We start from the raw sequence: 26,945 nt of genomic DNA on the forward strand, positions 1-26,945 counted from the left end.
TGGTAGTGTAGACAAGCCCTCTGTATATCTTAACCCAAAAGAAACAGTTCTGTTTTCCCTATCCTTCCCCAACATCTTTCTGCCTATAAAATCCATCAGTTTTCTTAATTCCTCTTTCTATGTATCAGCTTATTTTCCTTATCTGTGTCCTGCTCCATGGTGTTATACTTCTCTGTTTCTTGTCTTCTCTTTTTAACTCTGACTTATTTCTGGAAAATGTGACTTATAGGGTACTTTATACAGTGCTAGAAAGGAAGATAGGAAAGCATATATAAAAAAATGGTTCCACAACTGCCCTTTTCCTCCAACTCTTTAGAGGTATGATCAATCATTTGTCCTCTTGCCTGAATCCTCCCTATACAAATTGCTGCTAAGTGCCTTTCAAGGATGCTAATTTTGTTTCTTACATTTAAAACAAAATTAACACTGATGGTTGGAACAACAAAATGGTTTGAATAAGAAAAACAACCTTAAACTGCACTCTCAGGTCAGAATCAGGCAACTCTTTGTAGCCATATACTCTAATCAGGGTTGATGCTGTTAATGGGTAGAGAAGATGTGAGACTTGTACATGACCTGGAGTCTTGATTAGTGGTTTCCTTTAACCTCAGGGACAGCTTTAGGTATAGATTGGTTAGGCAGTTGATAGTTCTGTAATCTCTTTCTTCCAGTGCAGAAAGAATCCTTGTTATTGAAGGGATACTTCACTGATGAGACTGCTGCAAATTGGCCTGGCAGACTCCACATCCAATAAGAAGATTGAAGAGATACCGGTCATCAACTCAAATCTAGGGTATGGCTACACTTGCAGCTGTACAGCTCTGGGAGTTAAACCTGTCTTCGTACAGCTGAGTAAGGAATGCGCTGCAGTCTGTCCACACTGACAGGTGCCAGCGCACTGTCGTGGCCACATTGGCAGCATTTGCAGCGGCATTGGGAACGGTGCATTATGGGCAGCTATCCCAGTGTTCAAGTGGCTGCCACGTGCTTTTCAAAAGCGGGGGTGGGGTGGAGTGTGACAGGGAGAGTGGGGGAGAGAGAGAGTGGATTTTTGGAGCTGACACTGTGTCAGCTCCCTGCCTTGCAAGTTCCGACTCTCTCCCCCACCCCTCTTTCTCTCACTAACTGAAAGCAAACAGCTGTTTGGTTTTTTTTCCTCACAGACCAGATAAGCAGCCGCTCCAAAACGGACCCCCCCCACCCACCGCGCTGCTTCTTTCCTCAAGCCCCCTCCCTCCTCCTCTCCTCAAGCAAACACTAGCTATGGGTGTTCCAAAGGGAGCCCCCCGCCTGCCTCTGCTCATTCACAGCAAACAGTAGCTGTGTATGTTTTTTTAATAAGCAGTTCCGGAGCCCGGAGTTCACAACAAAACAAAGAGCGGGACCTTCACTTAAAAGCGTAATGGGAAGCTTCCGGAGGTCAGTCACAGCATAGTAAGATTATTCCCTGTTTACACTGGCACCCCAGTGCTGCAGCAGCAGCGCTATACTCCTTATTCCTCTCGTGGAGGTGGAGTACATGCAGCATGGTAGCCATGGAGATACAGCTCTGTATGTGCCTTGCCAGTGTGGACAGGGAGTGAGTTACAGCGCTATAAAGCCACTAACAGCACTGTAACTCTCAAGTGTAGCCAAATCCCTAGTCCCAACCTTCGATTTTGTTTAAAAAATAAAAAAAAGACACACAACCACAAATCTCTATGAAACCTTGAACCAATAGAAGTACTTCCATGCTATTTTCCTCTAAATCCAGTGGAAACAATTGTGTTTGAAGCAATAAACATCCTCTGGCAGCATCGACAATAGCAACCCAAACATTGGAGCACCAAGAACCTGAAAGTGAAACTTATACCATAAAAGTGAAACTGTCTTTGGTGACTTTTCATTAATCCAAGATGAGAGAAACACACACACACACACGTACATAAATTGAATGCACCCCACTCTGCTTTATTCATACTATGTTCCAGCCATTCCTTATATTTAATGTGCAACGCTGCAGCTGAATCTTGTGAGGGAGCTACAAATTTTTTTGACTTCATTCAAAATGTGTTTGCCTTTTTTTCAGTTTCCACGCATCGGTAGAGAGTGCTGGAATCACGCTTGAATCAGGCAAATGAAAAACCTTTGACAGTCAAAACAATTTGTGACACCAGGTAGTCTGCTCGTGCAGAAAATCAGCTATGATGATATAAAGAAAACCTTATTAGACATAGTGACATCAAATTCTGAAAAACCTCATATGAAAACTGAAGCAAAATCTTTAACAGAAAAGTTTGAAAAGTATGATATTGCTGTTTTTACTCTTCTGTGGAACCATTTACTTCAAAGAATTAACGCCGTCAACAAATCGCTGTAAAAGGTTGATACAAATTTGTTGAATGCTGCACAATTGTTAGCCTCGGTTAAAAGTTTTGTCATGCAAGTTCAAAATGACTATAGCTCGGTGGAGGCAGAGGCACTAAATTAACAGAAAAGATAGGTTCCTCTGATATATCTGATGAGAAGTGTAAAAAAAGCAGGATGTTATTTTTCAATGAAACTAGAGATAATGAAATCAATTTGAAACGGAAAGAGAAGATCATCGCTGAGACTGTTAATGCTATTTGTGACACAATAATAGTGGAATTGCAGAGTAGAGGTGAATCTCTAAAGAAAACTGTTGATTTATGTTTGTTTTTTGACAGAAGTATTGATGAAAATGCTAAAAGCCACTACAATAAGAAATTAAGTGAATTCTACCAAGAGGACATAGACACAAATCTTTTTGAAGATGAAGTGAAACATTTAATTCATTTTATCGAAAATGATGAGGTCATTGCTTTGAGATCTCCAGTTGATTTGTATAGACTTGTACGTGACGGTTTGCAGGCAACCTTTCCAAATGTAGAAACCATTCTGAACATATTTTTAACAATACCATCACAAATGCTTCTGGTGAACGTTCTTTTTCCGTATTGAAACAATTTTTAATGATGAGTCAGGAACATTTGACAAGTTCGGTAATATTGACAATTGAAAATGCCTCTTTACAAAATATTACTTACAAAACTATCTGAATAAATATTTTTTTTTCAAATTGAATAAGTTTCTTCTGAGGAAGTTAACTTTTATTTTTCCATTCATCTGTATCTGTACTTTTTATTTTTACACATTTTTCATGTTGGCGTAACGCAAATACAAGCTTTCATCTAGACCAGAAGTTCTCAAACTGTGGTCCCAGACCATATTAAGATTTTTTTTATAAAGCGCTCTTATCCAAAGCACTTTACAATAGTTAGCTAACTGTACAAACAACATTTGGAAAGATCATTAAATGGTCCACTGAGACCCGCAGCAATTTTCAAGTGTTCTGTGAAAAAAAGGTTAGATTCCAAAACTAATCAAGGTACCTCACTTTATTTTCATTTACTTCCTACTACTAATAATATAGGAGGAGGATGAAGAAAAAAAGAATGTAAAACGGGGGTGTGTGTATGATAAGAGAGAATATACTTTTTCTTGGCTCGGTCCCGGGGGATGAGGGGGGGGAATGAAGCTGTACACAGGGTCCCACTAACTGTAAATCTGCGACTGGTGGTTCCCCTGTAGTGGTTCAGTGAAGACGCCACCTATGATGACAGGAGGAGTTCTCTCATCAGCATAGGTAATCCATGTCCCTGAGGGGCAGTAGCTACGTCAATGACAGAATTCTCCTGTCGACCTAGTGCTGTCTACACCAGGGGTTATGTTGCTTTTTCACAGCCCCAAATGACATAGTTATACCAACCTAATTTCCTAGTGTAGACCAGGCCTAAATCAATGTAAACCAGGTTTATACCCATGGCAGAGTGTCCCTATGCAGAGTTGCACAGGTTTAACTACATTAGTGCAACATCACACCTTCAAGTTAAACTGGAAAAGCTTTTGTATATAGACAAACCCTAATTTAAGTTAATTAGCTTGCACTAATTGCTTGTCAAACAAGAGCAAAAACTACTAGAGACAAGATCTCCACAAGAAAAAAAGGGAAGAGTTCACCAACACCATTTCCTATAACACGGAGGCTTACCTTGGAGGTCTCCCATTCACGTTCTGACCAGCCCCCACTCTTCTAATAGTTTGCCAGCGCTATAAGATTTCATGTTGAAATCTACCACCATTTGCTATTATAGCTTATCCCAGACTGAAGCCCCAACCCTGAGAGCTCAACAATAGATTGATGGGGCACTGTCTCAACATTCGCTGGGTATTTTCCAACTAATTTTTCGTCCAGCAGTTCACACCAACAGAGTTCTACTGCTCTCCCAATGTTTGTGTGTTATATCACAAATCCTAATCAAGAAACTTAGCTTACAGAAAACATTCATGTTAAAAAAGTTAATCCCACATTTAAGCCTTGTCCTCCATTATTCTGTCCTACATTTTAATGTTAGATGACGAGAGAGAGTTTAGCTAGGTTAAAAAACACACTGCATCATCACCTATTGCCAGGCCTTGAATGTACATTTATAGAGGCTAGTAAGTTAGCAGAGGTATCAATATATAGAAGATTTATCTTATTTTCCTTCCAGCCCATGTTTATGCCTTAATTGCCTTATGGAAAATCCTCTTAAAGTTCTCCCTTTCTTTCATGTAAATATAGTCATCTCTGTTAGTAAATATTAATGCAGTTCTCTAGCTCCAGCTGTGAGAATATTTTATTGTTGTGTTAGAGGTTTTGATTAACCTCCAAGAGATTCTTGCAGTGTCTGCTATATTTATCTGAAACTTGCAGAGCTGCTGCAAGCAAGGGTTGCCACAAAGAACTTTATGCACTTTCTCTCATTATTTTAACTTAGTCTCTGCATGCGTAATTATTTCTGCTTATTTAATTATTTAAAACTACTCTATATGAATTCTAAAAACAAGGAAGAAGGTGTCCGGTGCCTCCTAATTTCAATTCTCTACAGACAGTGGTGAAGTGAAAGAAATATGCCCATGTTAACATCCTCTCCCCAACTGTCAGGGCACGTTCCTCATGAGCCTACATGATAGTCCTAGACTCAGTGTCATAGCACAAAGCCACTCTAATAACTCAGGGTACGTCCAGACTACCCACCTTATCGGTGGGTAGCAATCGATTTCGCAGGGATCGATATATCGCGTCTCATCTAGACGCGATATATCAATCCCCAAACACGTTCCCCGTCGACTCCGGAACTCCACCAGCGCGAATGGCGGTAGCGGAGTTGATGGGGGAGCTGCGGACGATGATCTCGTGCCGTGAGGACCCAAGGTAAATTGATCTGAGCTACTTCGATTTCAGCTACGCTATTCACGTAGCTGAAGTTGCGTATCTTAGATCGATCCCCCCCACCCAGTGTAGACCAGCCCTCAGTGTTCAAGGAACTTTCAGAGCCAGTTTGAATGGGCACCACTGTATGGTACTCATGCTTTGTGGCTTATACACCCTGCCTCCCCACTATTTACGTTGACTGTCTCCCCCTGAAATCAACAGATTTGGATTGGAGCCCTCTTAACTCCCTGCACTGTACTGTGGGAGTAATCATGGGCGCAGTGGTGCTGTGTATAATTTTGGGTGTGACTTCACTGTAAACAAAGTTAGCGTAACTCAAGTGAGAGTGGCCACTCTGCAAAATAACACTCAAAGCCACCGTATCCACCCTGGCACTGCATTCACTAGTGTGAGGTGTTAAGACTTTTGGGACAGATCTCCTGATTCTTTGTGCTGCAGTAAGTTGAGCTATAATGAATTCTTTCCCAGTGAATTGTGGGAGAACTTGTCCACAATTTCTGGGCACACAAGGGGAGTGGTATAAAGGCATTGGAGGACTCTCGGCACGCAAGTGGAGCTAATCTGTGTTGTGTTAGCAGCTGATGAATTGTGCTCACTTGAATTTTAGACCTTACTCGTCTCTTAGGCCAGCTAACTTAAATTAAAAACTACACTAGATTTAAGGGTGTTTGGGTGGGAAAGGGACTTTTTTAGGGGCAACACTTGAGTTATAGCATGAGTTAACTTTGCAATGAAAACAAACCCTTTACTCCTCAATTGATGTTAATATGTTAAGTATTTCCATTAGGCATTCAATTTAAAATTGGTGAGATTGGTACTGTGGTGTTGGTACTATGGTTAATTAACACCAGTTGACTCTCAAAGTATTCTGTCCTGTTGGGAACCGACTTTAAGGATGAGAGGGTAGCTCCATACTCATTTAACCCTTGGCCTCTGGTGTGAACAGCTAGTGCAAATTTTGATGAGGATAGATACCTGACTGAGGCCATCAACTCCTTATATATAGGCCACCAGATGGCAGCTGCTTTCATTTACTACTGACCAACCTTAGATTTGAACCAGCTGTCTAGAGGTGAATGGCTCAGTATTGCATTACCAACGCCATACATATTCCTGTCCCCTTTATTCTAGGCCTTCCCATATTTGTATGTGCGTTTGTACTTACAATTATTCATAGCTTTTGTCATGCACATGCTTTTTCTTGTGATTTTCAAAGGGTATTGGCATGCTGTCTTATTGGCACATTCTCTCACTTAGACACTCCTCTAACAGAGGGCACTAGCATATATAAGCACTCAAAACAATCAGTTGCACACATACAAAATGGGAAATGACTGCCGAGGAAGGAGTACTGTGGAAAGGGATCTGGGGGCCATAGTGGATCTCAAACTAAATAGGAGTGAACTGTGGAACACTGTTGCAAAAAAAGCAAACGTCATTCTGGGATGTATTAGCAGGAGTGTTGTAAGCAAGACATGAGAAGTCATTCTTCCGCTCTACTCCATGCTGATTAGGCCTCAGCTGGAATATTGTGTCCAGTTCTGGGTGCCACACTTCAGGACAGATGTGGACAAATTGGAGAAAGTCCAGAGAAGAGCAACAAAAATGGATAAATGTCTAGCAAACACGACCAATGGGGGAAGATTGAAAAAATTGGGTTTGTTTAGTCTGGAGAAGAGAAGACTGAGGGAGGACATGATATAACAGTTTTCAAGTACATGAAAGGTTGTTACAAGGAGGAGGAAGAAAAATTGTTCTCGTTAACCTCTGAGGATAGGACAAGACGCAATGGGCTTAAATTGCAGCAAGGGAGGTTTAGGTTGGACGTTAGGAAAAACTTCTTAACTGTCAGGGTGGTTAAGCATTGGAATCAATTGCCTAGGGAGGTTGTGGAGTCTCCGTCATTTGAGATTTTTAAGAGCAGGTTAGACAAACACCTGTCAGGGATGGTCTAGATCAGGGATGGTTAAACTGCAGCTTGCATGCCGCTCTTGTACAGTTAAAGTGCAGCTTGCAGACCCCACCAGGTTCCCTCCATTCTCCGCCTACCAGACTCGGGGTGTGTGGGGGGGTTGGGAGCTAAGGGGTTCTGCCTTGTGGTGGGGCTAGGGACTTCTGTCAGAGACGACTGATGCCTGCTGAGAGTGAGGAGGCATGATTTAAAGGTTCACCATCTCCCATCGGCTTGAGTCATGCCCTCCCAGGCACATCCCCACTCTTACCCTCAGTGGCCCTTCCCTACAGCTCCCAGGTGTTAGCTCCGCATGGAGAGGCAGTGGCAAACAGTTGGGAACTGCAGGGAGGGGCCACTGCTTTAGCTCTGTGGGGATAAGCAGCAGCAAATGCAGCAGCGGCTTTCTCCGCAGCTCCCAGCTGCCTCTCCCTATGGCTACAGAGCTATGTGCAGGGAGGGGGTCCAGCAATACCATGTCACCAAGCGGAGCCAGCAAACCCTGGCAAAAATTGTATTCAGCTTAGAGGGTCAGTAAGTCTGGCCACCCCTAGTCTCAATACCAGGTTTACAATGGTGCCAGTGGTGCTGTGGCACCAGACCCACACTCAGAGAAGGGGCCCTGATGTCCAGACTGTGGCCGTGCCCCCACCTCCACCTGTGCTCTGCCCTGAGGCCCCACCCCCGGTTGGCCTCTTCCCCGAGGTCCCACCCCAGCTCGCTTCTCTCTGCCCCCTCCTGGCCTTGCCCCTGCTCGCTCCTCCATCCCATCCCTTCACCTGGTGCTTGCTCCTCTCTGGCCCCTACCCCTCATGTGAGTGGTAGGTCGGGCCTCTGAGGGAAGAGGCCAAGCAGGGGCTGGTCCTTGAGGCAGAGTACGGGGGCAGGAGTGAAGGGGGGGCATGGCTACCATCCAGCCACCAGGCCCACAAAAGATTAGTCTGACCCTGCCTGGTCTAGATAATACTTAGGGCTTGGCTACCCTCAAAACTCCAAAGCGCTGCCACGGGAGTGCTCCTGCGGCAGTGCTTTGAAGTGCAAGTGTGGTCGCGGCGCCAGTGCTCGGAGAGAGCTCTCCCAGCGCTGCAGGTACTCCACCTCCCCATAGGGATTAGCTTACAGCACTGCGAGCAGCGCTCCCAGCGCTGCGGCACTGTTTACGCTGGCGCTTTGCAGTGCTGTAACTTACTGCACTCATGGGGGTGTTTTTTCACATCCCTGAGCGAGAAAGTTGCAGCGCTGTAAAGTGCCAGTGTAGCCAAGGCCTCAGTCCTGCCATGAGCGTAGGGGTCTAGACTAGATGACCTCTCGAGGTCTCTTCCAGTCCTATGATTCTATGTAAACCACTTTCCAGTGTGTGCTTATTATATTGAGTTAGTTAGCTAGGTATATAGCTCTAAATGTAAAGCTACAATTGGCTTGTGTGTATCAAGTTAGCAGTTAAGCTATTTCAGACAGCTTGGCCTTTTTTCTTCTGTATGGTGTTAAAAATCCGTGTTTTCAGTCTATCATTAAATGGCTCCTATTTAATACAATTTATTCTGGAGGATTTTGAAAAACATTTCAAAAAGTCATCTTTTCATTTAATATTTTTTTGGATTAAAGTGATTTTAATATGTGGACATAATTTATTATTTTGCGCTTTGTAATTTTGAACCAACATTGTTTCAGTCTATAGCTCAGAGAATTGAAGGATAAGGTCCTGGGAACACTATACACAGCTTTAGAGACACAAGATGGATGAGGTAATATGTTTTATCGGCCCTACTCCTCTTGGTGAGAGAGACAAGCTTTTGAGTTTACACACAGCTCTTCTTCAGGTCTCTGTCTCTCTCACTAACAGCAGCTGGTCCAATAAAAGACATGACCTCACCTGCCTTATCTCTCTAACATCCTGGAGCCAACATGGCTACACCAACATTGTACACATACACACTTTGTCTTGTTTTCATGTTCAGACTAATATGTATGGCGCTGATTCAGTGATACACTTAAGCATGCGTGCAATTTTAAGTACATGAGCAGTTTCATTGGCTTCAGTGGGACTGGTCGCATGCTTAGGCCTTGGCTACACTGGCGCTTTACAGCGCTGCAACTTTCTTGCTCAGGGGTGTGAAAAAACACCCCCCGAGCGCAGTAAGTTACAGCGCTGTAAAGTGCCAGCGTAAACAGTGCCGCAGCGCTGGGAGCACAGCTCCCAGTGCTGTAAGCTAATCCCCACGGGGAGGTGGAATACCTGCAGCGCTGGGAGAGCTCTCTCCCAACGCTGGCGCCGTGACCACACTTGCACTTCAAAGCGCTGCCGCGGGAGCGCTCCCACGGCAGCGCTTTGGAGTTTTGAGTGTAGCCAAGCCCTTAAAGTTATACATGAGCCTAAAGGCTTTTCTGAATCAGGACCAGAGCAGTCAGCACCTTGCAGGATTGAACTCTGCAACTTCTCTGTTCTGGGTGGCAGGGCAGAGATGCTCAAGGGGGTGTGCTTGGTTATATTGCCCTCTTGTGGTTGGCCAAGAGAATCTTTTAGCCTTAATACTACTACAGCATTTCTGTACATAAAAGCTACAGCAAAGGTCCCTGTCCATACATCCTAGGTGCCCCCTGTTATAACTTAAACTGTATTGCTTCACTTAGTATATTTATTATTTGTATTTTATTTTTAATATAAACCACCGCCAGTGAGCTAGACAATTTAAAAATTTCAAATGCCGCTTCTATTCTGACAATTCCCCACCCTTACAATTTTCTCTGCCCTCACCTCAATTTTCAAATGCCTGGAGGAAAATGCTGAGTCTGACACTCTGCCTGAAAGTTACCAGACTCAGTTATGACTTTTCAAGATTCCCCATTAGCTCAAGTGGGAAGGACCTGCATTTTTTAGATCAGAATTATTTCCCCACTCTCAATCCTGAAGCCAGTGTGTTCATGATGAAGGGGATAAATGACAGGCTAGAGAACCAGACAGAGATTATACAGACAAACAATAGGAAAGCGGAGACTACAGTGATAGAACAATACAGAAATGAGGATTTCACATCCCAGCTATTGAGAAGTGAGTTCTTGCCAGATAGGACACTATCAAATTAAGTTTCCTTTTACATGTTCTAGGCTCTTCCCTTTTTCTGGAGGTGAAAGGAATATCAGGACAGATTGTATTCCTAACAACCCAATAGCACCTTATTTCAATGTGACTAGTTTGGAATGTGAGGACTTGACCATACACTTCCCAGCTTATGGCTGCCTCTGCTGCTTAGCAGAAGGCCTTAGCCTAAGAACCAGGCCTTAGACTGTCACAGTAAGAGAAGGCCATTACACAGACAGACAGTGATTTTGATTCTTTCTTTTATACCTCTATAACTAGCTAAGTGATAAGAATACACCTAAATTCTTAAAGTATAGGCCTTTGCAGGCAGGCCTGAATATCTATATCCTAACAGATAAGATGGAAACCACTTCAAGCCAGGGGGAGCGGCAGCACTGCTAGTTCCAACATGTGTACTTTTGAGTAGCTTTCAGCTCTTTCATGGTACAGAGACCCCCCTTCTTCAGATATTAATAATTTGCTACTTGATTCTGCGCATGCATCCTTTGCTCTTCTCTCAACCCATCTGATCTCATTGTTTCTAGATAACGTCAAGGTGGGTGAAGTAACATCTTTTATTGGACCAACTCCTATTGATGAGAGAAACAAGCTTTTGAGCTTACACAGAGCTCTTCTTCAGGTCTGTGTAAGCTCAAAAGCGTGTCTCTTTCAGCAACAGAAATTGGTCACATAAAAGCTATGTTACTTCACTGACCTTGTCTTTCTAAGATCCTGGGACTGACATGTCTACAACACCACTGCATAGATAATGTTTGTCACACTAGCCTGTCGGAGGGCCTTGAGAGAGCAACAGGTGTCTCAAATGTTCTTGTCTTCTGATATGAATCTAACTTCTCTCTTTTAAACTTTGCATTTTATCACAAACTGTTGATGGAGTAACTCAGAACATTCTATAGATTTAATATATTGTCCAATAAGTTATTTTCCATGCAAAACTAACCAGCCACACACTTCCTGAATTTGGGATCATCTACTTACTCCCATTCTTCAACCCTCCGCCTTCACTTCTGCCAGCTCAGTTCTGTGTTCCAACCTTGACCACCTCTTTCTCCTCTGTGTGAAGCTCCAGAGTGCTCTGGCTGGTGCCACCTCATGAGTTTGTACCTCTTTCCCCCTCCTTTGAACCCATTGACTCACTATCTGTAAATCACTCCCTAAAACCTTCCTTTCCTTTCCGCTTGAACCAAATCTCGAAGGTTTTAGTCAATTTTTACTTGGACTTTACTTGTTCAGATTTTCCTATTAGGTTCAATGGGCTAGATTCAGCTGCGGGTTACACCAGCTCCTTCCAGCATAACTCCAGGCACAGGGTCCACAGTAGCAGAAAGGTGCTAAAAGGGGAAGTTGTGGAGCCACAACATTCTTCCTACTGGGGGCTGCAGGCAGCCAGTGCCACCCAAAAATTGCCTGGGTCTAGCCACGGAGTGGGTTATCCTAGAGCAGGCTGAGGATGCACTGTCAGTGCATTACCTCAACAGCCTTCACTGGCAGGCTTCTAAGGAGCCCTGCAACTGTTATAGCTGCACTTCCATGGCAGAAACCCAAAGGGAGGCCAGGTGTCAGTAACATTGCCTTTCCTACCTTTGGTGACTTCCCCATAAGGCACAGCAGACTAGGCTAGGACAAGAGGTTTAACTTCCCAGAAAGAGGAAAACCTGACCCCAAGGGAGTTTTGACTGAGTAAAGACTTCAGGATTTGGCCACTTTTGCCTGTCTGTCTGTCATGCATTTTGTAATTCTCTGCATGAAGAATGATATTATAAAAATGAACAGCATTGTATTATCCAGCATGACTAGTTCCTTTCATAGAATGTTTGATACGTTTGTAGTATTGTATCGGAAAACATGAACGGCATTGCCAAAGAATTGCTGGAAGCAAAAAAAAAAAGGATGAGGCAAGTTGCCATCTCTTAAAAACCTCGACACAAAACAAACACTTCCTTTGCATGAAACTCTCAAATGCACCAAGCAATAGCTGAGCTCTTTACCTTGTTCTCAAAAAGAGGCACTTTCTCTTTACCCTCCAAAGTAAGAACCTTAAAGTTTTAAATATATCTAGAAGACAAAATTGAATGGAAAAATTGTATGATAAAATATGCAAAAAAGAGGAACAGGTTTCTTTGCAGAAAAAACATCCTATGATGATGATCTATCAAGCAGCCCTAAGTAAGGCATGAACAGTACCTACACTGTCTCATATACGTTGTCAATAACTCATAATCTGTGCTAAGATCTCAGAGCAGGGACTGTCTGTGACACCCCAGGGTGCAATCCAGACTAATGAGGGACTGTATGACCACCTGCCTTGCAACCGGAGGTGTCTCACAATGCTTTGCTGTTGAAGCTCCCAACCTGGGCTGTTCACAGCCAGCCAAACAGCATGTAGGTCTCATCCTGAGTGTCTGTGTGTAGCCACAGCTCTGCTCTAGCAACTTTGACCCCAGCAACTTGTCAGCAGCCTTGGTTACCAATTGTAGGGTGGCCCCAACCACATTCCCTGACTTGGTCATTCACCGCCCCTCCAAAGTATGTTTTTCACTGTCCATCCCTCTCTAGACAATCCAGATACATTAGGTCTGTTGCCTCTCTAAAAGGATCAACATACAGAAGTCTGCTACTTTAAATGGAATACCCAAACAATTCACAACACTGGATTAGTTGTAATTAAAGAATAAAACAAGTTTATTTAACTACAAGGAGATAGGTTTTACGTGACCACAGGTACAAGGCATTAAAGTCAGAAATGGTTACAAGAGAAATAAAGATAAATGCTTCCTTGTACTACACTTAACAAACTAGACTTGGTTCAAGGTGGAGTCCCTTACCACGTGTTGCCAGTAGCATCGCTGACCAAATTCTCAAGCCAGACTCTCCCGAAGTCCAACGACTGTTCCTTTTGTCTTCTGAGGTGACAAGGACAGAGATGGACAGGGAGATGTAATTTGGGGTGCTTTTGCCCCTCACTTTTATAGTTCTGTTCCCCTTTTCAAATGCATTTTCCTGAGGTTAAAATTCATTCAAACAGTAGACAAGGCAACATGGTATCTGGTGGTGAAAGAGGATGCATGCTGTTTCTTCTCCCCTTTGTTTGCTGGCATGCAGCTTTTCCCTGTCTCCTGTCTTCCCCCTCTCGCTGTCTGAGAACCCTGTTTACAATTTATATGTAAACTGAAGCAAACAAATATTTCTTTGTTTAGGACCTGCTTGATCAGTGCTGCCTAAACGGGGCTATAAGGCTTTGAACATGTGCCACCAACATCATTCAGGGGAAATCCATAACTTTACATATAATATTGCTACACACATTTTATCATGATACTGTTGACCCAGTGAGTTATTAGTTTTTAAATTATACCTCACAAGGCATATTTTGTACAAAGATTATTACAGTAGTGTGTAGGGTCTGAATACAGGGCAGCATTTGGTCATACTGTTTTTATACATGTTTGTAAAGCACCGGCACCAATGGGGCCCTGATCTTGACTGAGGCCTGTGGGTGCTATTGCAATACTGTACTGCTGCTAATCCTCTGGATACTTAATTATCTAGGTTAAAAATTAACATGTTTATTTCAAGACATTCAAAATGTTAGATTTTCTGTGGTGCCCAGCATGGGCCTAACTCTGCTTCCATTGAGGTCAGTGAGAGTTTTATTATTGGCTTCAGTAGGAGCAAAGTGAGGCTGTTGCTGAGTGCTTTTGAAAATCCTACCTGCAGTGTACAAGAATTGGGTAGTGTCACTGTAGAGGTCCTCCCTGTCTTCTACTGCAGATGCCACCAGAATCCTAACTGACCAGCACCATGTACAGGTAGCTAGGTCTGCATGTTTGATATGATAAGTAAATTCAGTTATTGGGAACCCAACTGTGTCCAGGTAGTTTCCTTATGTTCCTAATGCTGTGCAGCATGAAGAGATGACCATATTCATTGCCTTTTTTGTCACATTTGAGACTACACAGCTGAATGAGCTAATAGGAAAGGTGACGTCATGTTGACTGTAGATCTGTGTCAGGATAAAGAAAACATGGACATACACAATATCTGGAGCTGTCACTACTCACATGCATATTATGCATCCATGCATCTCTTCAGGTATACGGTACTGCTACAGGGATCTCAGAACAGCATAGGCCAGATTCTCTTGAAGGCACTAGCTTGTATTGGTGCAGAACTGCTTGATCCCAGTGGAGTTCCAAGAGTTTGGGAAGGAGTATGCAGCCCTGAGGCACAGAATTCCCAGGTGTTTAAAGAGACTGTGCCTGCTGGACCAATCCCTTAGCTTTTCCTGACTGGTGTGATGGTGGTCGCACAATGGTCTCACTTTCTCTCCACCCCGCCTTGCCCCTTTGGGCTGACTAGTGTTATGGCAAGTGTTAGGAGAGATAGTGATCATGGGCAGCGCATGACTCCTCCATCTGGGGAGGCTGCACGTACCCGGATTGTGCCCCCGCCCCAATGCCCGCCACTGCTCAGCAGCCTCCCCCAAAGCTCCGCCCACACTCCACCCCTACCCTACTTGGCCCCCATCCTGAGACCCCTCCAGCCACCGCTCATGCCTCTTTGCCCCTGTCCCAGGTCTCCCCTGCCCACCTGCTGGCCAGCTGGCCACTCACTGCTTGCACACCTCTTTGCCCCCTCCCCTGGCTCCCCTTGCCGGCCACTTATATCTCTTCACTCCCTCCCCCAGATTCCCCCCCTCCACCAGCTTGCCAGCTAAACTGGCTGGCTGGTCGGCAGCTCACTGCTTGTGTGCACACTTCTCTTCAGGCTCTCCTCCAGTCCCCCCGCCTGCCTGCGGGCCAGAGGTCCAGCTGCCCGCTCACTGCTTGTGCGTGCCTCTTCACCCACTGCCGTGAAGCCCACATGTGGGCAGAGCAGGGACGGGAAGAGGCGGAACCATGGGGTAAGAGGACAAGTGGGAGTGGGGCCTCAGGGCAGAGCGTGGGCAGGGCCATGCTGGCTGCCCACCCTTTCTGCAGTGGTGTGCTCTGAAGGCGGTGGGCCAGCTGTTTGGGGAGGCTTAGCCTCCCTTGGCCTCTTATACCCGCTGCCTATGATTATGATTATGTCTGACCCTTCAGTCCTCTGTGCACCATCTGGCCCAGAGAGATTTTGTTTTTAAAATCACTGAGAAGTTAAAAAGAGTGACGGTCAGCCTTAAATCAGAATATCCTTATTTTGCTGGATTTGCTTTACAATATCAATTTTGCAGTTTAATTTGAATCAGCTCATCAATGTACTGCTCGCAATTCATGGTGAAATAAGCTTGACGTTCAGTCACTGTAATGATGTTTTATCTCGACACATTACTTACCTATTAAAAGGGCAAACCATCCAACCAGGTACATGTACTGTACTTCTCCAGCCATGAAGGACACATTTGCTATGAACTTCCTTGAGCCATATGGCTTTTTCATGCCAGATAAGCTTTCAAGTCAAAGAGCAGCACTTCCCTCTCCTTCCCCCCGTAAAAAGAGCATTTTGGTTAACACGGGCATGAATAATACCTTTTCACTTCCTCTTTATTTGCTTCATCTTTAATCTCTCTGAGATGATTAACAGTTTTAAGAGCTGCATTCCCGAAGCAAAAGAATAACCAGCTTAAAGGAGTCCTAAGAAGGGCAAAATATATTTTTTCTCTGTAATTTTAAGTTTTCTTTTCCAATAGACTTTATGCTCAGAAGCAGATAACGTTTTCTTTGCATAAGCAATTACTGAGCTCTCTCTTTTTGGACACATCTGAATTAACCATGATCCTATGCCAAGATCAGAGGCATAGGTACTGAGGCTGAGTGGAAGTTCAAAATGTAGAAATCTCAGTGCCGGAGAAGTCTGTGAATTCAATCTTCCTTTATTAAATTTGAAAAATGTCTTGGTATCCGATGGTCTTCAGAGAAAATGTTTTTAGTCACTTGTTTGTCTGTATGTTTTTTTCTCCTATGGCATTACTACAGAGTGAAGCAAGATAATAAAAAAATAACCTAATATTATAAAGTATTGTAGGTAGAGCTATTCCACAGGTAGCTGCTGTGGTAGCAGGATGCATATTCATTATTTATACTGCAAAGCATTGTTTCCCTGAAGTATTTCTGTTTAGTCCATAAAAATTGGCATTTCCTTCAGCGCGTGTCAATCTAGCTTCGTAAATTTGTTTTATGCCATCTTTTGTGTTTTCCAGGCACCACCACATAGAGAGCTGCTATCAAAATGTTATCAAGCTACAAGAAGCCTGATGTAGTGAGATACTCTGCTGGTGCTAGGAAACTGAGCGAGTCATTGATGCAAGAAAGGATCCAGGTCTGGTCCTGCTATATAGTACAACATTCAGATGGTAATAACCTATACAAAGGCCTTTCTACCAAGTTTTGAGATTACAGTAGAACAAGTGCTGAAGTCTAGGAGCTTGTTGTTATAGCTATTTTTGTTCACCAACCCTTTGAACACTACACAATGCACACATCCAGGATTGCATGCAGGACTAAGGCCTGGTCTACACTGTGGGGGGGTGTCGATGTAAGATATGCAACTTCAGCTAAGGGAATAGCGTAGCTGAAGTCGACGTATCTTATTTCAACTTACACCCATCCTCACAGCGCGGGATCAACGGCTGCGGTTCCCCTATCGACTCCGCTACTGCTGCTCGCCCTCGTGGCGTTCTGGAGTTGACAGGAGCGCGTTCAGGGATCGATATATCGCGTCTAGATGAGACGTGATATATTGATCCCCGATAAATCGATCGCTACCTGCCGATCCGGCAGGTAATCTGAACGTACCCTTATTGTGCTGCAAATTGGTTCAGCAACAGCAAGACAGTCTCTTGTCCAGAAAGCCTCCCTTCCCCCTGATGTTTATACTTGGGATTTAAGGGGCTCAGTTTATAACTAAAGAAACAAAAGGTTTTTCCTTGATCACAAAAAGCCCAGCTCAAGCTACACACCAGCCCTTTAACAATTGGTTAGCAAGTTTGGCTTCTGTGACCACCAGCCAGCTGCATTTATAGGGTTCTCAACCTTCAGACCCCAGCCCTGCTTCGTTAATCCATCTTGTACGCTCGTGCAAGGTCTAAACAGGGAGTTAACTTCCTACTATGGGGTATTCCAACAGGGCCTGTGTAAGCCACCATATGGAACTCTAGTGGGACAGGAGGCTGTGCTAAGACAGTAGAGCTGTACTGGATGCTACTTCTGTTTATGAGTGTGGGTGATCAATAAGACAGGTGAACTGTGAAAACGTTGTAATGCAGCAAACAAGGTTCATTGGGGGGGTTGAAATGCTACTCAAAGTGAATCTACTGTACGTACATATGTTAACTTATAAATGAAGTTCTGAGGAGATGATCACCAAATATAACCTTCAATTAATATAAACCCCGTCAATTTTAGCAGACTTTAATGGGAAAATTCTGCCTTCAGACAAGTAAATTTTATGCCAGCTTAGCCTAGGGCTACACCACAAAGTTTTGTTGGCATAATTCTGTCAGTCAGGGGTGTGAAAATAACACATCCCTGACTAACATGGATTTGCTGGCAAAAACCACTTTGTAGATGCAGCTATATGAGCAAAGGAGTCCTTTTCCCGGTATAACTTATGTTTTCGAGGAGGTGGTATAACTGTACTGTCACAATACCTCCTTTTGCCATTATGAGCAACATATTCTCTAGGGGGCTCTGCTAGCATAAGTATGTTTGCTGTAGTGTAACCTTGACCTTATGTTCTGTGCAATCTCAGTAAAATCAGTAGGGTTGCATGGGGGTGTGGACCTGTGGATCAAATTCTCACTGAGAAAAACAGAGAAAATCAGAGTTAGGGCTGTCACTCTCTTAGCTCCCACCTCCTAATATGCAACAAGGATAATGATATTGACCCATCATTGTAAAGTATTTTGACATCTACAGTTAAAATTGTCTTATTGTGTGGTACTTGGGAATAACAATGGTTAGTATGTGTTACTAGATCTATGGAGATGTTGGTATATAAGACCTATTGCCAAGTCTCTTAGCTTTTAGTTCCTGATATTTTCTAATATTAGAAAAATGATGGTGCACTAGAATTAGGTCATAGGAGCAGTTGTGATGACAGACAAGTGTCCCAATTAATGAGATTTCAATGATAGCCCAAGCTGAGATTTTTCTTCTAAAAGGAAGCCTTGGGAAATATTAAATGGACAACATGAACAAAAATCTGTAGGAAATCATATAGATTTATGAATGTTACTATCTATGCCCTTTAATTACAATGGTATTTAAAATGAACTGAAATGGCACTTTGATTGTGCTATAACTGCACTTTTATTATTTGTTTTTGAATATATTAGAAAACAGTTAAAGCTGCTCTGTGTTGTATGAGAGCAATTCACATACCTAGACATTTAAGAAACTGAATGTAAAGAATAATTTCAGAGCTTCATCATTATCACCTATGCAGACAATGGCTCTTTAATTCCATATCAGTGCCAGATAAAATTGCAAAAGGAAATCTCCTCTCAGCCATCTCTGTTTTCTGGGGCAAATTCTCAAAGATGTCCCAGTAAAATGGACTTACCAGGCACCTCTCATTTTTAATCAGATGTCTCCATTATGATTATGTGATATGGAGTGTATTAGCAAACCTGACTTGTGCAAAATGCTACCATAATCATATACAATTACTTACTGCTGGGTTCTTACACCTTGCCCTAAAGTATATGATGCTGGCCACTGTCACAGATCTGACACTGGACTAGATGCACCTCAAGTCTGATCCAGTCTGGCAAGCCCTTTGTTACTAAAAAACTATTTTTGGTGTGTGGGGGTAAAACTGGGAATTCCCATTTTTTCTCCATTTTCATAGAGGCTTTTAGTCCATCTCATATGGACTATACTGATGTTTGTATAGTGCTAAATTTTTAAACAGAATAACTGCTAATAGTGAATGTACAATAAAATATCTTATCAGAACAACTATCTCTCGGTGTCGCCAGTGCACCTCCAATATAGAGTAATGTATAATAGGTACTTATTCTGGGATAGAAGATCAGGCCCTTTTCCAGCGAGGTGCTTAAGAATATGCCTAACTTTAACCACATGAATGGCTCCATTGAAATCAGTGTGTCTACTCATTTGCTTAAGCATTTTGCTGAATTGGGTCTTTACCTTCTGACCTGATTTATTCAGATATATTTGCAGGAATTGCCTATCTGAAATATTGTTTTGGAGGGGCATAGGTTCAGACAGTGGTTTCCCCAGGAATTGAAATTAGGGGTGGTGTTCGAATTTACGGGGTGTGTGTGTCAGGGCTGATGAGATATATAAAAGAGACATGAATAAAGTAAACGTTTTGTTAGGATAATGCAAATTTAACATAAGGATAATGCAAGTTACACCAAAACACATAACAGGTCTAGATTTCTAAATATATATATATTTTTTTTAAAAAGTATTTAATTTAAATTGACTTTTGAAAACTAAGCCATCATGGGATAAGAGGGAAGTCCTCTCATGTATCAGCAACTGGTTAGAAGATGGGAAACAAAGGGTAGGAATAAATTATCAGTTTTCAGAATGGAGAGAGATAAATAGTGATATCCCTGAGGACCATTACTATTCAACATATTCATAAATGATCTGGAAAAACAGCGAGGTGGCAAAATTTGCAGATGATACAAAACTATTCAAGATAGTTAAGTCCCAGACAGACTGTGAAGAATTACAAAGGGATCTCACAAAACCGGATGACTGGGCAACAAAATGGCAAATGAAATTCAGTGTTGATAAATGCAAAGTAATGCACATTGGAAAACAATCTCAACTATACATACAAAATTATGGAGTCTGAATTAGCTGTTAACACTCAAGAAAGAGATCTTGGAGTCATTGTGGATAGTTCTCTGAAAACATCCATTCAATGTGCAGTGGCAGCAAAAAAGCAAACAGAATGTTGGGAATCATTAAGAAAGGGATAGTTAATAAGACAGAAAATATATTGCCTCTATGTAAATCCATGGTATGCACACACCTTGAATACTGTGTGCAGATCTGGTTACCTATCCCAAAAAATATATATTGGAATTGGAAAAGGTACAGAGATGGGCAACTAAAATGATAAGGGGTATGAAACAGGAGGAGAAATTAAAATGACTGGAAATTTTCAGCTTAGAAAAGAGACGACTAAGTGGGGATATGATAGAGGTCTATAAAATCTTGGCCGGTGTGAAGAAAATGAATAAGGAAATGTTATTTAATCCTTCACATAACACAAGAACTAGCAGTCACACAATTAAATTAATAGGCAGCAGGTTTTAAAAAAACAAAAGGAAGTACTTCTTCACACAACATAAAGTTTAACTCGTGGAACTTTTTGCCAGGGGATGCTGTGAAGACCAAAACTATAACAGGATTAAAAAAAGACCTAGATACATTCCTGGAGAATAGGTCCATCAGTGGTTATTAGCCAGGATGGGGAGGGATGCAACACCATGCTCTGAGTGTCCCTAACCTGTTTGCCAGAAGCTGGGAATGGGCAACGGGATAGATCACTTGATGATTACCTGCTCTGTTCATTCCCTTTGAAGCACCTGGCCTTGATCATTGTCGGAAGGACTACTGGTCTGACCCAGTATGACCATTCTTATGTAAAAGTTAATTATAATAATAAAAATGTTTAGTACAGAAACTCTCCAACATAATGACCTCTCAAGATAGCAATGATGTGAGATAACAACCTTAGTAAATAATGCATTTTAAAAATCTTGGCCTACTAGGAAACGTATTTATATAAGTTTCCATTCCCAGTCACATATCTAGCATTCTGGAGCAAAGTCACTGTAGTCCCACAAACAAGTGTTTATTTAACGTGCCCCTCACTTTTTCCCTCCATCGCACCCCACTCAACGGTGTTGTCCTTGGTCAGTGGAGATTCAGAGTTCAGAGGTGCTTTCACGTGAGTACACCTCCCAGGTGAGGGACAAGAAGGCACCTTGCTCGTTTCTTCAGCTGCTCACTGTTCGCTCTGGCCACTGCTGGCTGTTGTGCCACCGTTCACTCCACCACTCTGTTGCCAATGGCCCTGCGCAGTCACCTTCTGCTGCCACCTGCCCCTGTGACCTCTGCGAGTTGGTCTCTTGAGGTTCCACCAGCTCTCAGTCATTTCAGCTGAACACTCAGTGTGGGAACCTTGCTGCTAGTGCAGTCTGGGCTGTTTCTTCCACAGAAACACTGTCCTCACAGCAGGACTAAGCACTTAGACCTGATTGTCAGTGATTTCAGCTGCAATGGTCACTTAACAGAACAAAAGACTATCTTTGGAGCCTAATCAGCTCTGTCTTTAAACAGGGAAGAGGGACAGGTCCCCCACCCTCTCTCGATGCCCTCAATCAGCGTAGACTAAGTACAGTTCTACTGCCCTTTACTCATATAATAAGAACAGCAACATTTCATTCCCATTCCTGCCCTCCCGCATTCAAGTGATTTGTAACCCAACTCCAGCCAAAATCTATCACTTGAGCAACACAGCTCTGTTTGCTGGATACCTAGGTAGATTAGGTGTGAATGTAAATACAATCTGGTCTTGAAGCCTTTCCTCCCAGCCCTAACTCACCATTAGATGTCAGGGAGAGCTCATTTAGACTTTGCTTAAAAATCATCATTTGAAATGATTAGGTTGACCAACATCACTGAAATGACTGCACTGACATTGTCATAAAAAAGCAACAGCTGTATAAGGAAGCTAGTCTATGTTCATACTTTTCAAATCTATTTTACTTTTTCAGATACATGTATTTTATCATACACTGTATATGCTTTTAAAGTGTGTATTAATGTTTCTATTTCAATTCAGATTTCCAAACAGTCACTAAATTGGCATGTAACTAGTTCACAAAACTGGGGGGGTGGTGGGGGATTTGGGGCAGTTGCAGGAAAATCACTGGGTTCAGATTCCCTTTATTTTCAGAACCTTGCAGCCTTCTTTTCTTGCAAAATGGCTAAGTCCAGGCATTTTCATCTCATCTGCCCCATGCATCTAATAAGGGTGTGTGACCTACCCAGCTTCCCCAAAAAACTTTTTAAAAACCTGCTTTCAGTGCTATAGTGCCTTACTTGGTTGAAGTCGTTGCTCCTAAAGTTCTGTGGGAATTGGCTGAGTTGGGTGGGACAGGGCAGGGTTGGGCATGTAGTCTCTCTGCTTAAATCTCAGCATACTTACTGGTTCCCTGCCACTTTTGTCAGTTTCTCAATGTTGAGTTATTGCAGATAAACTTGTTAAGTTGGCAGTGAGTGACATTTGTTACAGGCCTTCTAGGATCCACTGTCATCTGAGAATGGTTAGGGCCTGACTAATAATGGTCCATTTCATATGCTTCCATCCACCCACGCCCTCTTGCCTTTAGTGGAAAATGAGTATTGTCTAACATGATCAGAGCAGATACTTATCAGATACTCTGTCTTTAATGTCACTGAAGAAACATGATGGGCTGCCATTATTATTATATCAAGTCTACATGTCTTCCAAACCCAATGCAATGTCACTGGAACTATTGCGGTCACACTATAACAAGTTATAAGCTTCCTCTTGCAGCACAGATACAATCTTTATGGTGCTGCTAATGGAGAATATTGTCAATGTTTTTGAAAGTTAAATAACTCATCTGTCTCTCCTCCTCATGAGATGTCCTTCATGTGTCAGAAGAGTCTGACACATTATCAATTTTTCCAACTTTAAATTTCTGTCTCCTGAAGCTCTATGTCAAAGGTACCAGACTTTAGCATAGTGGAACTCAATGAGTCTTCCTTTGCAGACCGACAGGGTAAAAAATTCAAAAATGCCATTTTCAAAAGTGACTTAGGAGCATATCTCTCTTACAAAGTTAGTGGGATTTACGCTCCTAAATTCAAACGCCACTTTTGAAAATGGGACTTAGGCCTTGTTTGCACTTAAAATCTTTGCTGGCATAGCTATACAGGCAAAACCCTCCTAGTGTAGGTATGTTATACCAGCAAAAAAGTGCTTTTCCCAGTATAGCTTCTACTGGTTCCGTGAGTGAAATAAATTATACCGACAAAAGCCAAATACACACAGACACAAAATCACCCCCCTAACCAACATTGCTAAGTCAATATAACTTTTAAGTGTCAACCTTGTGTTAGGCTCCTAAGTGACTCAGGTACTTCTGAAAAATTTACCATCAGGTTTTTTTTGTTTTTGATATCCTCCCACAAAGGTCCATACACAATGTGGGAGAAAACATGGAGAAAACTGTGGATGAAGGTGTGACATTCTGTACCTTGGAGGAACATCCCGCACCCCCATGTGCATCATTATAATATGATTGTGTGGGGTATCTAATACAAAGTTTGTCATGTCGGGTGTCTTTGGAAGGCTCATGATGTACTGAGCATTGTTGTTATGGTAATGTTATAGTAATCATTATAGTAATGTTACAGGTTGTAATTTCATGTATATAGTTATGAGGCTGAAAATGTGTCCTCATGGCTTGAAGAAAGCCTAGGCAAAAACTCTCCGGAAGCAGAGGGGCAGTTCACACCTCATCAGGGCACGTATGGGACAAACCCAGCCCAGCCTCACAGGAACAAAGGACTCTGGCCTAGGCAACAACAAAGGATCTGTTGGACTCTGGAGTGAGTCACCCTCCTTCCTTTGGTCAGTTTGGGACTGCGATGAGGGAATGCTCTCCTGACTCTGAAGGGGGAGGGGCAAAGTCAAGAGGGAAGAAAGGACATGATAAAAGGGAGAGATATTTGCCATGCTCTTCATCTCTCTTCCACCTACATCTACAGATACCACATCAAGTGACTGAAGCGCTGATAAAAGGGGAGAGCCTGGCTGAAGGGCAACCGGCCACCCTGTGGTGGGAAGCATCTTAAGTTTGTAAGGGCATTGAAAGTGGTTAAGATCAGCTTAGAATGCGTTTTGCTTTTATTTCATTTGACCAAATCCAACTTATAATCACTTAAAATCTATCTTTTGTAGTTAATAAATTTGTTTGTTTATTCTGCCTAAAGCAATGCATTTGGTTTGAAGTCTGTCAGAGTCTCCCCTTGGGATAAGAAGCCTGGTGCATATCAATTTCTTTGTTAAATTGACAACTCATATAAGCTTGCAGCAACCAGCAGACATAACTGGACACTGCAAGATGGAGGCTCCTAGGGTTGTGTCTGGGACTGGAGACACTGGCTAGTGTCATTCAGTTGCACAATCCAAGGAGCAGCTTACATGCCAGAGGCATGTGTGAACAGCCCCGGGGTTGGGGGTTCTCACAGCAAAGAGGGTAAGGCTGGCGCCCAGAGTCGAGGATTAGAGTGACCTAGATCACCGGTCCAGATAACACCAGAGGGGAACGTCACAGAAGGAACAAAGGGAGCTGCTCTTAATGGTCTCTTTCTTGTTTGTTTTTTGCCACAAGAACCTCGACACCTTCCACTCCAACCGCAAGACATGTTTCTTTGACCTTGCTTTCACGTACCAACATGTATATTAAAAAAAGATCCAACCCTACCAAAACAAGACATTCTGCTGCACACACTTCTCCCTGTGGGAAGAGGATGAGAGCACAAACACACGATAGATGCGTGAACACATAGCATAATGTCCTACCTGAATGTGCTTGATACTACGGTGACAAGTGTGGTTTTATTTTGCTTTCTGGAATTAAAGTTTTTCAAGTCCCTTGAGAATGTTTGCATTGAGCTGGATGATGATTTTCCGTTAAAGTTGCTTTTCCTGAAACAAATTCCTTCTGCAAGAGAACCATATGCCTGTGATGAAGGATAGAGTACATCATTGCTTAACAATACTTTCCCCCACATCTCTTTTTAAAATGACAAACTTGCATTTAGGAAAAGGAAACTTACTGTGGCTTTTTTGGACAGATGGTGATAAGTGTGAGTTAGCATTTGTAAGCTGATAAGCACATATGGTTTTGTACATATCAATTAAGGCAGTTGGCTAATCACTCTAATATCATTACTGATTCATCTGTATTCCTTCAAATAGACACTTATGCTCAGCTGCTGGTTTTTATAGGTATGGACTGGATTGTACAATTTAGTCAATAACATTTCCTTGGCACCGAAAGACTTAAAAGGGTACATTTCAGAACTGTGTGGGCAAGCCATTTGGCCAATGCCTATATGTAAGGCATGCACATACAATATTTGTGCATGTGGAAAAAAGGTGGCTTCTTTTTAAAGGCTGTGCTAGTCATACAGTGGGCTGAGTGACGATAGCAGTATGTCTATGCACACAGGAAATACATGCCGATTCATGCATGCACTCATCACCCTGTTTATGAGGCTACTGTATATTGGGATGCTCAAGACAGTGATCCCACATTTGGCTTATTCATTCTCTGTGAAATTAGCCATGGAGCTCATCACTGTATAATCTACAAAATCCTTTACAAATACTAACTGATAAATCCTTACTGTATACCTGTGCTTATGATTGTTCTCCTTTTATAGATGCAGAAACTCAGGCTTGGAAGTCGGGGCCAAAATCGTCAGACTTGGGGGGAGATTTTCAGAGGCACAAATGACAGTTAAGTTCCAACTCCTATTGAAAGTCAATGGCAGTTAAGCACCTAACTGCCTTTGGTGCCATAGAAAATCCCTTGGTGCCTAAATTTAGGTACCAAAATTCATATTTAGGCACCTAAATAAATGACTGAACTCCCACCCACGCCCAGGGATTGTGAGCACCCACAATTCTGGGAGGTTTGGTGTTTGGAAGATTTGAAAATTGGGTCATGTATTTAGGTGCCTGGATCATTACCACTTATGGAATCTGAGAGACGATTTCTCCACAAGATTCTCCTTCAAGGAGAAATGATCCCTTCCTGATCATTCTGTCAGGTGAATGGCAGGTTTGCCCCTTTCCACAGAATAGATGGTAGGGCCTGCTAGGTTTAGGCATCCAAGTTTGAAAACTTTGGCTCCAAGGCCACACAGCCCGTTCAATGGCAGAACGGAAAATAGATTCCAGGTTTTCTAGACTTGTGTTCAGACCACCAGATCATATCGCTCTTTGCACACACTTTTTTAAAATTAATTTAAACTCAGTGTTCATTGGTATTTAATTTCCTTGCAAGTTATATCACAGATTATCAGAAATAATAAACACATTTAAGAGAATGGTAATTTTTGTTTTATGTGTCCGAAAAACGTCAGCTTTTGTCTTCAATTTACTTCTAAAACTGTGCCTGTATCTTTAGAGTCTACTATTTTTGAAAAAAATGAAGGGAATGAAATAGAGTGACCAGACAGCAAGTGTGAAAAATCGGGACGGGGGTGGGATGGGAGGGTAATAGGAGCCTATATAGGAAAAACACCCCAAAATCAGGACTGTCCCTATAAAATCAGGACATCTGGTCAACCTAGAATGAAATGCCTTTTTTCCCCAAAATGATTTCTAATTCTGAGGTTGAACACAGCTGTCTACATAGTAAAATCTATAGCTCCCAGAAGAGAGAGAAAACTGGCAAGGTCATAAAATTCATGTGTGGTTTGCTCTCCCAGCTGTAGATCTAAAAGAAAACAAATATATATTATTTCTCCAAGGAATATCATTTATAGACTCTTGCTATTTGAAATATTAAGCCTGTTTCTAGCAAGGTATAGGATATT

General features: G+C 42.6%; 1 long non-coding RNA gene across 1 annotated transcript; it reads right to left on the reverse strand.

The window, feature by feature from the left end:
- Positions 1–1,491: 1,491 nt before the first annotated feature.
- On the reverse strand, positions 1,492–25,187 carry LOC115647489. The gene is made up of 3 exons (XR_003999331.1): positions 25,176–25,187; positions 7,888–7,892; positions 1,492–1,592 (listed from the first exon to the last, which is right to left on the reverse strand). It is a non-coding gene; the product is annotated as an uncharacterized LOC115647489 (long non-coding RNA).
- Between the last annotated feature and the right edge of the window lie 1,758 nt (positions 25,188–26,945).

Source organism: Gopherus evgoodei, chromosome 3 (genome assembly GCF_007399415.2).
Source record: "Gopherus evgoodei ecotype Sinaloan lineage chromosome 3, rGopEvg1_v1.p, whole genome shotgun sequence".
Classification (NCBI taxonomy): Eukaryota; Metazoa; Chordata; order Testudines; family Testudinidae; genus Gopherus; species Gopherus evgoodei.